Source organism: Ursus maritimus, unplaced genomic scaffold, assembly GCF_017311325.1.
Source record: "Ursus maritimus isolate PB19 unplaced genomic scaffold, ASM1731132v1 scaffold_6, whole genome shotgun sequence".
Taxonomy (NCBI): domain Eukaryota; kingdom Metazoa; phylum Chordata; class Mammalia; order Carnivora; family Ursidae; genus Ursus; species Ursus maritimus.
The window spans coordinates 30291623-30308246 of NW_024426774.1; the positions used below are offsets into that span (position 1 = coordinate 30291623).

General features: G+C 43.4%; 1 protein-coding gene across 1 annotated transcript in view; it reads left to right on the top strand.

The window, feature by feature from the left end:
- The window catches only part of GALM (galactose mutarotase), a 110037-nt gene that overhangs the window by 35246 nt on the left and 58167 nt on the right, over positions 1 to 16624 (top strand). The window lies entirely within an intron of this gene.

The following is a 16624-nucleotide window of genomic DNA, read 5'->3' on the forward strand; positions in this document are numbered from 1 at the left end:
CCAAGACATGTATTGCTACGCTTAAATAGTCTGGGAGTCCTTTCTGAAACGTCTGGAAGGAGATCAAGATAATTAAAGGGACTGTGCGTCATGATCCAGCTAGGAGATGGTCTGTGTGCGGTGCTGTGATTCAAAGCACGGATGCACGTGTACTAGGTTTGTGTCATCGTGTCACTGCAGGCTACCTCCTGCTGTAAACTGAGCAAATATGGGTCTAGGGGACAAATTTCTCTCGCTCCTCTTTTTAATTTTTATTTTTGCGTATGGCTCGGACCTATTTATGAGCAATTTGATGCAGTGGTTGCCATGGTAAAATACTTTCTAAGAACTAAGTAATTGTTGGAAGCTGTTATCATTTATCATTATTTCAGAGTGATTTGAATGTTCTCCCTTTCTCCCTTCATTTAAACATTTTATCTGCATCAGACTTTCTTTTTAAATTTTCTCTGGAAAAGATATACCTCATTAAGGACTCAGATACAGTAATTAGAGTGAAAATACATGCTTTTTTCCCCAAAGAAAATTGTCAATATGCTGTTCTACTTCTTGATCTGCAGGACTTAAAGTACCTGACTCCGACCTCACACTATAGTTGCTTTAAGCCGGGCAACAGAAAGCGGTCTCCAACACTTTGGTGGAAAAAGGGCAATTGAGCCATTTTACCGCAGAGGGAGTGTTTGTGAATGCTCACATCATAAATGCTAATAGCCTGTAATGGAATCATACTTCATTCAAACTCTAAAAGACAAAATTTAAATGCAGTTTTATAGCATAGATGAGCTCTGCAGCTGTGCTAACAGCATCCGTTCAGGTGTCCTATGGCTTACCCTGTTAATTGATACGGTACCCGAAGATCCAAGACAATGAACTATCCTTAAAAAGAAAAGGACTTGGAGCACCGGTGGCTCAGTCTGTTAAGCGTCTGCTTTGGCTCGGTCATGATCCTGGGATCCTGGGATCGGGATCGGGATCCTGGACGTCCCGCATTGGCTTCCTGCCAGTGGGAGCCTGCTTCTCCCCCTCCCGCCCTCCCAACCTATGTCTCTCTCTCTCTCTCTCTCTCTCTACTCTATCTCAAATAAATAAAATCTTTAAAAAATTTTTTAAAAGAAAAGGACTCTGACATACAAATGACATCAAGAACGTGAGTTGATATAAACAGGATTGAGAAACATGAGGTGGAGGGTTTGTTGTAACCACGCACTCGTGAAAATAGCCAACAACAGAGCCAATAATGTTCAGTGTATTTTAATCACAGGGTGAGAACTTGCCTTGTATCCTTCTAGGGCAACCTTTGCTTTTGTCCCTCAAAGTCCAAAGACTTCTTATTTTCTAAGATGATAGTGGAACATCTATTGTGGACTTATTTGGTTTTTCTTTTCTAGGATGCATGGTAATCTTGCCCATTAGTGAGTTATCTGCACATACACTGAGCTCTCTTCTTCCTCCTCCCCCTTAGTTTCCTGTCCATTCCTTTCTCTTATCTCCCTCCCCTCCCCTCCCTCCTTCCTCCTTCCTTCCTTCCTTCCTTCCCTCCCTCCTTCCCCTTCCCTCTTCCTCCTGACCCCTTCCCTCCCTCCCTTCCTTCTCTCTCTTATTTCTAGAGCATTCCAAAGAAATCAAAGACATGGTAAGTTATAGGTATGGGTGAGGATGAGTGAGGAAGAGTAAAGAAAAAGTGTATTTGAGGTTGAGTCATGTGAAACCTCTGAATTATTCATCTGAAATAATTTATTTTTGCTTTCTCTGTTATTAGCAATAAGTGATGTAACTTTCAGTTCTGTGTGACTGTATTGGCATCTACGCTGTTTATAGGTAATTTTGATATCCCTAAGTAGCTTCTAAAAACAGGGTCTGTTTCCAAACAGAAAGCTCCTCAGTCTTTCACTCTGGCACTCTCCCCCAAGGCCATCCAAAGTCTGTTTTTATAGTTGCCTCACAACTCATCTTCTCAGGAATCTTTTACCAACGTCCCCTCTTCTACTATCATCTCTTCTATTTTTATTTTTTAAATTTTAAATCATTAAAAATAATGAGAAGTATAAAATACAAAGTTTCTCACCTCCCAGAATTGAGAGCTATTAGCATGTTGGCATATTTGCATTAGCCTTCTTGTGTATTTCTGTGTATCCAATAAAATAGTCCCAGTGCATTTGAGGACTTTGATCCCGCACCTTCTCACATGCTCATCCTGCCTCATCGACCTGCCATGATCATACATTTGCTGTGAATCCTCCAACTTCATTTTTCACTTTCTGCCATTTCTTCATTTTGTGTCATGAATGCTTTTCCTTCCTTTCTTCCTTCTTCCCTTCCTTCCTTCCTTGGTATGGAATTCTTGGTGGTCCTCTAGAACTTTTTTTTTTTTTAGGGAGAGAGCACATGCATGAGCAAGGGTGGGGGGTTGGGGAGGGGAGGAGCAGAGGGAGAGAGAGAATCTTAAGCAGGCTCCATGCCCAGCGCCGAGCCCGACATGGGGCTCCATCTCACAACCCTGAGATGTGACCTGAGCTGAAATCAAGAGTCAGATGCTCAACTGACTGGGCCACCCAGGGCCCCTAGGACATTTTTGTTTTTTCTGCTGGGTGGGGATGAGCCAGGTGGCAGCTATAACCCCAGAGGCGGCCCTCCTGCAGTTGTCTGCTGTGAATCCCCTGAGCTCTCAGGTTTGGTGAGGAGTTTGCTCTTTCCTAAATACAGCTTGTCTTTGCCCTACTACAATTCTGCATCTTGGCCCTTGGTACCAGATTCATGGAGGAGCTCAAATAAATGCATGGTGCTGTATCTAACAACACCGGCTCTGTGTACTTGGGCTCTGCGAAGCGGAACTCAGCTTGGCTTTCGACTTAATAACTGATCTAGATTTTTCTCTTGCTTGCTGCTGGAAGCTCAAAATCAAAAATACAGTCCACCTGTATTAACAGGAAGGATCCTCATGGCATGGCTTTTGGGTATTAACACATCATGACTTCCATATTCTTACCTTCATTTCCGTTTGTCTCAATGTTCTTCATTTATACATTTTTATCCTGCGTAGTTTCTGATTCTCTCTGAGATGCCCAACATCTTTTAAGCCAGGAGAATGAAAATCTAACAAACAATCTGCTATGAGTAGGAGTTTCATTGTTCCTGATCCAGGAAAACTCAGTGAGCTGACAAGTAACAGAAAAAGAAAATTCTATAATTGGAAGGAGTCTTATTTCTCATACTGAGGTATGCATTAATGTGGTAGATATCTTCATTTATTATTTTCTGTGAATATTTGTGACTCTCCTTTGTCTAATAGTTAAATATATTTTGAATGCATTAAATGAAATGGACGAAATATGATTTGGAGCCATGGCTTGATTTTTTGCTTCAAAAAATGAAAATAAAATGTACATGCTATCGTTTAAATCTTTTCCTTCTTTGTATGAATGTAGAAATAATCAAGATTCTTTCTCTCTGGCATCTTGGTGGACAGGCACTAACCTTCAGGCAGCTGGCATGTGTACCAACCTGTGTACTCTAATCAGGAATGCCGACCGGGCCCTCCTGTGCTCCCCACCAGCCTCTTTCTAAAAAAAAAAAAAAAAAAAGAAGAGGCTGGTGGGGAGCACAGGAGGGGCCCGTGTCGGCATTCCTGATTAGAGTACACAGGTTGGTACACATGCCAGCTGCTGAAGGTTAGTGCCTGTCCACCAAGATGCCAGAGAGAAAGAATCTTGATTATTTCTACATTCATACAAAGAAGGAAAAGATTTAAACTGATAGCATGTACATTTTATTTTCATTTTTTGAAGCAAAAAATCAAGCCATGGCTCCAAATCATATTTCGTCCATTTCATTTAATGCATTCAAAATATATTTAACTATTAGACAAAGGAGAGTCACAAAATATTCACAGAAAAATAATAAATGAAGATATCTACCACACTTAATGCATACCTCAGTATGAGAAATAAGTACTCCTTCCAATTATAAATTTTCTTTTTCTGTTACTTGTCAGCTCACTGAGTTTTCCTGGATCAGGAACAATGAAAACTCCTACCCACGATAGCAGATTGTTTGTTAGATTTTCATTCTCCTGGCTTAAAAAGATGTTGGGCATCTCAGAGAGAATCAGAAACTACGCAGGATAAAAATGTATAAATGAAGAACATTGAGACAAACGGAAATGAAGGTAAGAATATGAAGTCATGATGTGGTTAATACCCAAAAGCCATGCCATGAGGATCCTTCCTGTTAATACAGGTGGACTGTATTTTTGATTTTGAGCTTCCAGCAGCCAAGCAAGAGAAAAATCTAGATCAGTTATTGAGTCGAAAGCCAAGCTGGAGTTCCGTTCGCAGAGCCCAAGTACACAGAGCCCGGGTGTTGTTAGATACAGCACCATGCATTTATTTGAGCTCCTCCATGAATCTGGTACCAAGGGCCAAGATGCAGAATTGTAGTAGGGCAAAGACAAGCTGTATTTAGGAAAGAGCAAACTCCTCACCAAACCTGAGAGCTCCAGGGGATTCACAGACCAACTGCAGGGAGGGCCAGCCTCTGGGGGTTATAGCTGCCACCTGGCTCATCCCCACCCAGCAGAAAAAAACAAATGTCCTAGGGGCGCCTGGGTGGCCCAGTCAGTTGAGCATCTGACTCTTGATTTCAGCTCAGGTCACGATCTCAGGGTTGTGAGATGGAGCCCCATGTCGGGCTCGGCGCTGGGCATGGAGCCTGCTTAAGATTCTCTCTCTCCCTCTGCTCCTCCCCCTCCCCCAACCCCCCACCCTTGCTCATGCATGTGTGCTCTCTCTCCCTAAAAAAAAAAAAAAAGTTCTAGAGGAACCACCAAGAATTCCATACCAAGGAAGGAAGGAAGGGAAGAAGGAAGAAAGGAAGAAAAGCATTCATGACACAAAATGAAGAAATGGCAGAAAGTGAAAAATGAAGTTGAAGGATTCACAGCAAATGTATGATCATGGCAGGCGATGAGGCAGGATGAGCATGTGAGGACAGTGGGGATCAAAGTCCTCAAATGCACTGGGGACTATTTTATTGGATACACAGAAATACACAAGAAGGCTAATGCAAATATGCCAACATGCTAATAGCTCTCAATTCTGGGAGGTGAGAAAACTTTGTATTTTATACTTCTCTGTATTTTTTTAATGATTTAAAATTTAAAAAATAAAAATAGAAGAGATGATAGTAGAAGAGGGGACGTTGGTAAAAGATTCCTGGAGAAGATGAGTTGTGAGGCAACTATAAAAAACAGACTTTGGATGGCCTTGGGGGAGAGTTGCCAGAGTGAAAGACTGAGGAGCTTTCTGTTTGGAAACAGACCCTGTTTTTTAGAAGCTACTTAGGGATATAAAAATTACCTACGTGAAACACGTAGATGCCAATACAGTCACACAGAACTGAAAGTTACATCACTTATTGCTAATAACAGAGAAAGCAAAAATAAATTATTTCAGAATGAATAATTCAGAGGTTTTCACATGACTCAACCTCAAATACACTGCCATTTCTTTACTCTTCCTCACTCATCCTCACCCATACCTATAACATTACCATGTCTTTGATTTCTTTGGAATGCTCTAGAAATAAGAGAGGAAGGAAGGGAGGGAGGAAGGGGGTCAGGAGGGAAGAGGGAAGGGGGAAGGAGGGAGGGAAGGAAGGAAGGAAGGAAGGAGGAAGGAGGGAGGGGGAGGGGGGAGGGAGATAAGAAAGGAATGGACAGGGAAACTAAGGGGGGGAGGAGGAAGAAGAGAGCTCAGTGTATGTGCAGATAACTCACTAATGGGCAAGATTACCATGCATCCTAGAAAAGAAAAACCAAATAAGTCCACAATAGATGTTCCACAATATCATCTTAGAAAATAAGAAGTCTTGGACTTTGAGGGACAAAAGCAAAGGTTGCCCTAGAAGGATACAAGGCAAGTCTCTCACCCTGTGATTAAAATACACCTGAACATTATTGGCTCTGTTGGGTTGGCTATTTTCACGAGTACGTGGTTACAACAAAACCCTCCACCTCATGTTTCTCAATCCTGTTTATATCAACTCACGTTCTTGATGTCATTTGTATGTCAGAGTCCTTTTCTTTTAAAAAAAAATTTTTTTAAAGATTTTATTTATTTGAGATAGAGTGAGAGAGAGAGAGAGAGAGAGAGCATGAGTTGGGGGAGGGGCGGGGGAGGGGGAGAAGCAGGCTCCCCACTGAGCAGGAAGCCCAATGCGGGCTTGATCCCAGGATCCCGGGATCCCGGGATCCCAGGATCCCAGGATCATGACCTGAGCCAAAGCAGACGCTTAACAGACTGAGCCACCCAGGTGCTCCAAGTCCTTTTCTTTTTAAGGATAGTTCATTGTCTTGGTATCTTCGGGTACCGTGTATCAATTAACAGGGTAAGCCATGGGACACCTGGCAACGGATGCTGTTAGCACAGCTGCAGAGCTCATCTATGCTATAAAACTGCATTTAAATTTTGTCTTTTAGAGTTTGAATGAAGTATGATTCCATTACGAGGCTATTGAGCACATTTATGATGTGAGCATTCACAAACACTCCCTCTGCGGTAAAATGGCTCAATTGCCCTTTTTTTCCACCAAAGTGTTGAAGACCGTTTTCTGTTGCCCGGCTTAAAGCAACTATAGTGTGAGGTCGGAGTCAGGTACTTTAAGTCCTGCAGATCAAGAAGTAGAACAGCATATTGACAATTTTCTTTGGGGGAAAAAAAAAGCATGTATTTTCACTCTAATTACTGTATCTGAGTCCTTAATGAGGTATATCTTTTCCAGAGAAAATTTAAAAAGAAAGTCTGATGCAGATAAAAATGTTTAAATGAAGGGAGAAAGGGAGAACATTCAAATCACTCTGAAATAATGATAAATGATAACAGCTTCCAACAATTACTTAGTTCTTATGAAAAGTATTTACCATGGCAACCACTGCATCAAATTGCTCATAAATAGGTCCGGAGCCATACGCAAAAAAATAAAAATTAAAAAAGAGGAAGCGAGAGGAAATTTGTCCCCTAGACCCATATTTGCTCAGTTTACAGCAAGGAGGTAGCCTGCAGTGACACGATGACACAAACCTAGTACACGTGCACCGTGCTTTGTTATACAGCACCGCACACAGACCATCTCCTAGCTGGATCATGACGCACAGTCCCTTTAATTATCTTGATCTCCTTCCAGACGTTTCAGAAAGGACTCCCAGACTATTTAAACGTGAAATAAGAGGTCTTCAGCAACCGATGTGAAGGGGTCCCTCCTCTCATGGAATTACTGAAACAGTGTTTTGTTTTGTTTTTTTAAGATTTTATTTATTTATTTGACAGAGAGACAGCCAGCGAGAGAGGGAACACAAGCAGGGGGAGTCGGAGAGGAAGAAGCAGGCTCCCAGTGGAGGAGCCTGATGTGGGGCTCAATCCCAGGACTCCGGGATCACGCCCTGAGCCGAAGGCAGACACTTAACGACTGAGCCACCCAGGTGCCCCTGAAACAGTGTTAAATTCTTGAGGTCCCTTCCATATCACAAGGCTCCTTCCATACTTTGATTTCATATTATAAATGAAAATACACAAGAGCTTTAAGGAAATAATCTAATACATGGCAAAGATATAAGAACAAAGATACACAGTGCGGGACTATAATAATCAAGAAATTAGAACATGTAGGGGCGCCTGGGTAGCGCAGTCGTTAAGCGTCTGCCTTCAGCTCAGGGCATGATCCCGGCGTTCCGAGATCGAGCCCCACATCGGGCTCCTCCGCTAGGAGCCTGCTTCTTCCTCTCCCACTCCCCCTGCTTGTGTTCCCTCTCTCGCTGGCTGTCTCTCTGTCACATAAATAAATAAAATCTTAAAAAAAAAAAAAAGAAATTAGAACATGTTCTTACTCTTTTATTCTTATTAGGCCAACATTATCAGGGCAACTCTGGAGCCAGACTGCCTTGTTTTAAATCCAGGCTATGTGACCTCCTTTTTTTTTTTAAAGATTTTATTTATTCATTTGAGAGAGAGAGAGTACAACAGGGAGGGGAGGGACAGAGGGAGAGGGAGAAGCAGACTCCCCACTGAGCAGGGAGCCAGACACAGGCTCGATCCCAGAACCCTGAGATCATGACCCAAGCCGAAGGCAGCTGCTCAGCCGACTGAGCCACCCAGGCTCCCCTATGTGACCTCTTTTTCTCTCAGTTTCTCACCTGTAAAATTGGGATAGCCATAATCCTTAGGTATAGGATTATTGTACGGTTTATTCAAGTCAATACAGGCACAGGGCATGCGAGCAATGCATAGCAAGGGCGATGTGGGTGTCTGCTATTATTGTCATCATCATTATTAGTGAGCACATACTACGTGCCTGGCCACGAGATCCTTTATATACATAGGCTCATTTCATCGTTGCGGAAAACTTACATGATAAGTACTATTAGCCTGATTTTACAAATAGAAAGTCAGAAAAATGACATCATCTGCCAAAATCACCCAAGAAGTAAAGGATGCATGACTAATTATATAAATAATTTAGGACTCCGGGCCAGTTTTTGCCAAACGTAGGGTGGAATAGTTGCAGAGAAATATCTGACTTAAAATACGGGCTACATGGTTTACAGAAAAATTCACTTTGGTAGAGGACTAGAGAGTAGTGACCGGCCAGAGCATGTGACACTGAAGTACAACCGGAGACCACTGGGAGGGCTCCCCGGAAGAGACACACAATAGTAACACAGATACTACAGGCAGAGAAAACATGCGCTGACCTCCACGCCATACCCGAATGGTAAATCACAGGGTCAGGCGCAGCACTTTCCCGTTACTCTGCAGAACTGCAACCCAGCTGCTTCTCAGATGCACAGCTCTGCACACGATGGCTCAGGAGGCAAACGATCATTTATTATGTGACAACTGTTGACTTTCTGGAAGAGGGTCAGCAGACTATGACTCATGGGCAAAATGTGGCCCACTGCCTGTTTTTGCAAGTAAAGTTTTATCGGAACACAGCCACACCTATGTGTTCATCCATTCTCTGTGGCTGTTTTCAAACTCCGGGGGCAAAGATGAGTAGTTGTGAAGAACACCCTAAGGCCCAGCAAAGAAATATTTACTATCCGGCCCATTACAGAAAACATTCCCTGGCCCCTGCTCCAGAGCAATTGGAAAGGCCAGCCTGTCTATCTATGTTGAAAAGAGAAGAATACATCTGAATTAGAAAGAATTCGATGATTAAGTAGATGATGCTTCTATCCTGTAAAGAACAGTTTGCACGCCATGCCCGAGACTTTCGTAACTATGACACTCACATGTGTTTTATAAGGAGAGAGTTGGGGAGGAAAACGTGAGCTCTGTCTTGAATGGGATAAGCATACAGTTGCAGTGGCCCGTCCAAGCTTCTAGTTGGAATCTTTATTAGGCAGATGGAGATAGAAGTCTGATGCCTGGGAGACAGGACAAGACTGGAGGTGTCGATTAGGGAGTCGTCAGTCCAAAGGTGCTCTTTTGAATTCATCAAGATTTAGAAAGCATATGAAAAAATAAAAATAAAAAGCACCTTTTGACCCAGCGTGTCACTACCACTTCTAGGTACAAATATTAGAGAAGCCCTCACAAGGTGATATGTGTATACACAAATGCACACAGCAAGATGGTTTGCTGTGGTTGTGAAATGTGAAAACAAACTCAATTTCCATCGACGGAACAGGGATAAATGAATTGGACACACGACTCATGCTAACCTACACAGCACCAGCGAAACAGAATAACTTGAATTACACGTAACAACATGAACTAATCTCATGAGTATAAAGTGGAGTAAAGAATCAAGTTGAAGACTATTTAAAATACATAGCACGGATCAAGGTGCACCACATACACACTTTGGCAGAGGGCCAATAGGTTCAAATCGCTAGTTAAAGACAAAGCTACATGTCAACATCTAAGAATGGCTTCTGGGGCACAAGAATGAATCTGAAATTATCCTTAAAATATTGTTATTTTATTATTAATCTTAGTAGCAATTACGTCCTAGTACATAAACAATCATTTCTGCAGCGTGGTCAGGTGCTCTTTTGCTCCTGAAGACACCGTTCTACCTACGAGTGATGTCAGATAGACACATTCTCAGCTGAGCTCAGAACAGCAAGCTATTCTGAGATCATCTCATTTTTCTCGACTACTTTTTTCTTCATGTATTTTATATTTTTTATGATGCCTGAATCAAAAATAATTTATTATAAATATTGTGCATGATTTTGGAGTTTTCCCTCTTGGTGAAATTTTGAGATGGCAAAATTGACATCCCAAATGTATCCTCATTAAAAAAAAAAAATTCCCAGTGACACTTTTTCTTAACCAATTCATGATCTAAATGGAATTTTAAGGGGCGCCTGGGTGGCTCAGTCAGTTAAGCAGCTGCCTTCAGCTCAGGTCATGATCCTGGGGTCTCAGGTCATGATCCCAGGGTCCTGGGAGCAAGCCCTGAGTCGGGCTCCCTGCTCAGTGGGGAGCCTGCTTCTCCCTCTCCCCCTGCCCCTCCCCCTGCTCCTTCTCTCTCTTTCTCTCTCTCAAATAAATAAAATCTTTAAAAAATAAAATAAAATATGCAGACAAACCTGATTTTGTTTGGGGTATTAAGAAACAAAATTCAACTGAGTAGACTTTAAAGATCTTACTGACTTTATTTAATGATTCATGAATTGGGCAGCACCCAATTTAGCAGATAGAAGGTAGCTCTGAGGAGCTGTGCAAAATAAAGGATTTTATAGGCAGAAGGGAGTGGGAACAAGGAGGTTGTACTAGGCAAATAGGCGGACTGGTTATTGCAAGGTTACATTTCTTTAGGGGATGGTAGGGATCTACCCCTCGGATTACCTAAGTAGTGCTGATCAGGTGACGCCTGAGGGGTTTAAGATTCCATTCCTGTGAGAGCCAAAACTGTAACGGGCTCAGTCTGGTGATGGGGGGCTTAGCATCAGCAGCTCTCTTTGGGTCCTTTTGTCTTGTTTTAAACAAAGATTACATGGGTATGTATCACAATGATAAAGGCATATCTGGGAGCGAAAACCAAAGTCAGGCACAAGTTTGGCCCTTCTGTGGGGAAAGATGGGGAATGCACTTGGGAAAAGATACACAGAAGGGCCAATTTTATTTGCAACATTAAATTTCTTTTTTTTTTTTTTTTAAGATTTTATTTATTTATTCGACAGAAATAGAGACAGCCAGCGAGAGAGGGAACACAAGCAGGGGGAATGGGAGAGGAAGAACCAGGCTCCCAGTGGAGGAGCCCGATGTGGGGCTCGATCCCATAAGGCCGGGATCACGCCCTGAGCCGAAGGCAGACGCTTAACCGCTGTGCCACCCAGGCGCCCCGCAACATTAAATTTCTTAAGCAAAGATTTGAAACTTCAATATTTATTATATTACTCTCTACCTTTTTTCACATGCCTCAAAAATTTAATGACAAAGGAATAAGAAAAAATAGCAGCAAATAAAAAACTGTCCTTACTAAGAATGCCCATGCAGTTCCAGAAACCAGAAATATTTTTCACTTACAAACTTTTTAAATTGGAAAAAAAAAACCTCTAAAATAGGGATTTGTCTTTTCTTCAGAGGTGAAATTATTGGTTTTTAAGGCACCCACTCAGCAGTTGATGTACTTAAATCTCAGAAAATAAGATAAAAATAAGCATAAAATTAATGTAATCATATACCATTTTTAATGGCACGTTGGTACAAAACATCTTTTTGCTATAGTGATAGTAATTAAAGGAAAAAGAAAAAAATTGTTAAGAGGAAAAGAAACTCAGTAGTTTGGGTTTGAAACCAACAGAACAGCATTCAAATCTGCGGTCTTCATGGGTAAGATCTCTACTTTAAGCGGTACGTACCCCCATCTCAAAAGCTGGCTCATGGAAACGTTCCCTCCACTTCTGTCTGGGCACAGTTGTTCTATTTTCAGTATTACCTGGCGCAAATTTTCTGGTTTTCTCCACTGATCCCCAAGCCTCTGATCAGAAAGCCGTGGCCCTGGATACTCCTGGGCGATGGTAGTTTGCCCGCGCTGATTACCTGCCTCATTTCCTGTTTTCTCTCTCATCTGGAGATAGCAGGTACCCGGCAGAGCAGGATATGACAGTTAGAGGGAATGCTGCAAACAAGAATGAAAGCAATTACTCTGAGTCTTCGGTGCATTTGCTCGTTTTCATTTCAGTGGATAAGTGATATTATCTGTCGCACGTGAAGTGGGACAGGCTACGCCCCTTCAAGGACAGCAGAAAAGGCACCTGCCTCCGGTTATCACTATCAATTAGCCGCTTGTTTGCTTTCCTCAGGCCTTGGGGGGGGGGGGTTAATGTCTTCCCTCTAGTGAGTTTTTGAATTCGAATTTGACTTTGTAACTTTATATCTACTTTATGTCTTTCTAAGTCTCACTAGCTTTAAGAAAGGTTGGAACAGAAAACAGACAGGACTTAGAAAACAGCATGATTCGTTTGGACCAAATGAGGAAAGGGATGAGGGGCTTAGAAATTCTTTCACTGAGTGAGATAATGAATCATTTCCTTCACAAAAAAACTCTCCCTGCAGCAGGTGAATTGCCTCTCGTGATCTGTTTAAATCTAAGTTCCTGCCCTGAAGCTCATTTTTATAATGCCCTCTACTGACTTTCTGGCAGAAAAATCACCCCTTTAAACATTTGTTGAGAGTAAAATAATGGTTGGCTAGTCCCGGGGGACTGGGGGTGGGGATGAGAGTGACTCGCTGTGGGGCAGGGGGTTACTTTTGGGGGTAATGAAAACGTTCCACACTTAGATTTGGGTGCCGGCGGCATGAGTGTGGATACACACACACTACCCAGACCTGGGATTTTCCCACCATGCTCTCTGCCCTCTTCCCAGCAGGGTCCTTCTTCATAATTGATCTCATGAATAACCTAACCCAATATAGTCCCGTGAGAGACACGGGATTCGCAACCCCAAAGCCATTCACAGGGTCCTCTTCTCCTGCCTTTTTCTCCTAAGAGGCTGGAAAAGCAAATACCTGATTTTCTGTATTTGCTGTGAAGAGAGGCCATAGGATTCAGTTTTGGCCAATACAACGCAAACAGAACGCTCGTACCTAAGATTTCCAGGAACGTTTCACTTCCCAGTGCAAAGAAATAGCTACAACGGGCAGAGCCTCTTTCGTCCCTGTCGCCTTTCCCCTTCTTACTGCCTGGAAGGCAAACATGAGGCTCGACAGCCAGTTGGGGACATGAAGCGACAAGCATAAGAATAAAAGCCCATTAGCTAAGAAGGGCGGAGCAGAGAGACTGAAAGAGCCTTGGTTCTCGTCAGCATTTCTTAGCAGCTGTATCCCTGCTGGATTGTTCAGCTCTGGACTTCTCGTTTTATAAGAAAAAGAAAAGTCTTTTGTGTTAACCTCCTGCTGCTTGCCATTGCAAATAGATGTCCTGTTATTTGCAGCCAAAAGCACTCCTAACCAGCCAATTATGAGACTGGACTATTTATTTATTTATTTATTTATTTATTTATTTATTTATTTATTTATAAAGATTTTATTTATTTCAGAGAGAGAGAGAGCGAGCAAACACAAGCATGAACAGGGGGAGGGGCAAAGGGACAGGCAGTCTCCCCACTGAGCAGGGAGCCTGACTCGGGGCTCAATCCCAGGACCCTGAGATCATGACCTGCGCCAAAGGCAGATGCTTAACCCACTGAGCCACCCAGGCACCCCAGAGACTTGCCTATTTAAAAATTTTTTAAATATGTCAGTGTCAAAGTGGTTTTATTTTGATGGCCAAGGGCTGCCTCTTATGCTCAGAAGAGACCATTTATAGTTAATTGGGGTTTGAGGTATTTTATAATTTAGTGAAGAATCATATTTTGCTTAAACCTTAAAGTTTAATTTAAAATATTTTATCTTCCTTGTAGATCTAATAAGGTAAGTGCCACACTAGAGATCTGGGCACAGATGAAGAAAAAGAAGGTTTCACAGAGAAGCATTTGAGCTAGGCCCTAAAGAATGGAGAAAAAAGAAAGTTCCAGACTGAAAGAATACATGAACTCAGAGGCACGAAAAAGCATGGTGTGCTAGATGGGTATGCAAGGCTGGAGAAGGGGAGATGATGTTAGAAAGCAAATTGAGGTCAAATCCTTTCAAGTCTTGTGTACCAGACTAACTTGCTTCAACTTTACCCGACAGAAAATAGAAGCTCCTAGAGGTTTTGAAGGAAGGGAGTGACATGGTCATATGGATGTTTTAGAAAGCGGGGTGCCTGGGTGGCTCAGCTGGTTGAGCATCCAACTCTTGATTTCGGCTCAGGTCATGATCTCAGGGTCCTGCGATTGAGCCCCATGTTGGGCTTAGTTTAGGATTCTCTCTCTCTCCCTCTCCCTCTGCCACCACCCCTCCCCCGCTCATGCTCTCTTTTTGGTCTCTATTTTATAAAAATCTTTTAAAAAGAAAGAAAGATAAAGAGATTGGGGGCCATAGGTAGGAGCACACTACAGAGAGGATTAGGAACCAAACAAAGAGAAGACCCCACTGCAGGAGCCCAGGGGGCAGGGGTCCAATGGAGGACAAAGCAGAGGCTCAGGGTCCACAGTGAGAGGGAGCTGAGGGGAGGCCAAGTCTTCAAGGGACAGGGGTCAGTGTTCCCAGGAGGCATTGCTAAGGCTGTTAAGGGCCACCTGTTAACGGCCGGAGGGTGCAGCTTAGGGAGCAGCACAGCACGGAGCAGACAGGTAGACAAGGCAGCAGAGGAGGCAAAGGACCCCCAGGATGAGGACCCCGGCTCTTCCTGCTGAGGTAGGCTCCTAAGCCACACCCCTGCCTCTTCTCCACGCACCTGCTCACCATATTAGGAAAAGAAGCAGGCAAAGGGGAGGTTGTCTGAGAGTTACAATGTTTTTATCCAAGAGAAACCGAACATACCTATTAAATGAATTAAATAAGGAGGCCATTAGCCCGAGGTGGCCCTAATGCCATGGCAGCCGACATAAGCAAACCAAAATCTAAGCCTGTAAATGCCTCAAGGTTATGAAACTGAAACCTAAGGACAACCAATCACAAACAGCCAGCTAGACCAAACTGTAACCAATCAATAATTTCCTTTCTTCACTTCCACCTTTTCTCTAGAAAGGTCTTACTCCTAACCACTTCCAGTTTGTTGCTGCCCATTCAAGTCGAGTTTTAACTCAAATAAGCTCTTTAAATTTTTAATCTGCCTCAGTTTATCTTTAAACACGCCCAGAGAGATCATTTTAATTATCAGCATCACCGTGCTTTAAACCAAATCGGACGTCTAGCTCACCGCCACCACCGCCACCAGCAACTACCCATGTGGGTGGGAGCTCTGGAGAAGCCCAGAGCAATTACGGACAACACAATAGGAAAAGCCGTCTTCTCTGCAAAACACAGTTGTAGAGCCCAAGTTAGATTATGCACCTCTGATAGAAACACCAAGAAAGCAGAGTCAACCATGCGAACATCGGCTGATTCTATCCCTCCCTGTCTGTGGGTGGCCCCGAATCTGGGGGACATCAGCAATCTGGTCACCAGAGATAACTCCCACTTAGGAAGCAGGTACGTTTGGGGGGACCTGGCCCTGGCCCAAGACTCTCCAGCTCTTTGCCCCACTCTATGCTCATCAAACGGCCTGTGATTATTACTTCATTGTCCCCAGTTCTTTAACTAGAGCCTGGTACTGGAGAAGGATACCTCTCCCCTCTTAAAAAGAAACGGAATGGGCTTTTATTTTTTTACAGGACCTAGACCCTCCGGCCAGGGCGCACTCATCATATCAGAAGAGACACAATTGGGATCAACCGTGTCATAATCAGCATGAGATATGTAGATCCCAGCAATTTCTAGAACTGTTGGCTGGGTTCTTCTACCTTAGGGATTTGAGTTCAGCAAAAAGACAGGACACATTCAGCAGGACAGGTGTTTCCCAGGAAATCGCTGAGGAAGTGGCTGCTTCACTAAGGACCGGCTGCGGGCTGGAGCCTTTCGTACCTGGTGGTGCAGAGCTGCCCCATCAGCACTGGCCTTTCCAGAGCAGTGATTACGGAGTGACGGACACCCTGTACTGTAGCTGCAGTGACTCTGGCTCACAACCAGGTCACACCAGCTCCACATGTTCTCTTTTCAGGACTTACCGCTTTGACGTCGGGAGCGGAGCTAGGCAGGTCCAAGTCTGAACACCCGCCGAGCCTCCTCGGCCAAAGTCTTCCCTGGATCTCAGTTTTCTCGGCCATCAGAATAGCAATGGTTATTACCTCCCAGGCAGATACACTACCTAAAATGCCTAGCATGCACGCCGCCTGGCACATAGCAGACACTGACCAGTGTTAATTCTGATTCCTTTTTCTGAGTTTCTGATTCCAACCTGAGGCAGAATCTCCAGGATCCTAACGATTGGCCTCACCTAGGGGTCCTCTGTACTCAGTTTTAATTCTTCCTTGTCCTGAGTCAGGGGAAGATTGTAACCTGCAGTCAGACTTGGGGCTCTTCCTTCAGGGTATGATTGGACACGTTTCTGGAAGGAATGGTGTTGGGGGAATGGGGGGCCGACCCAAGGAAATGCTTGTTCCATGATCCTCAAACTTCGGTGAGCATGGGAATCACTTAGGGAGTTTATTAAAAAT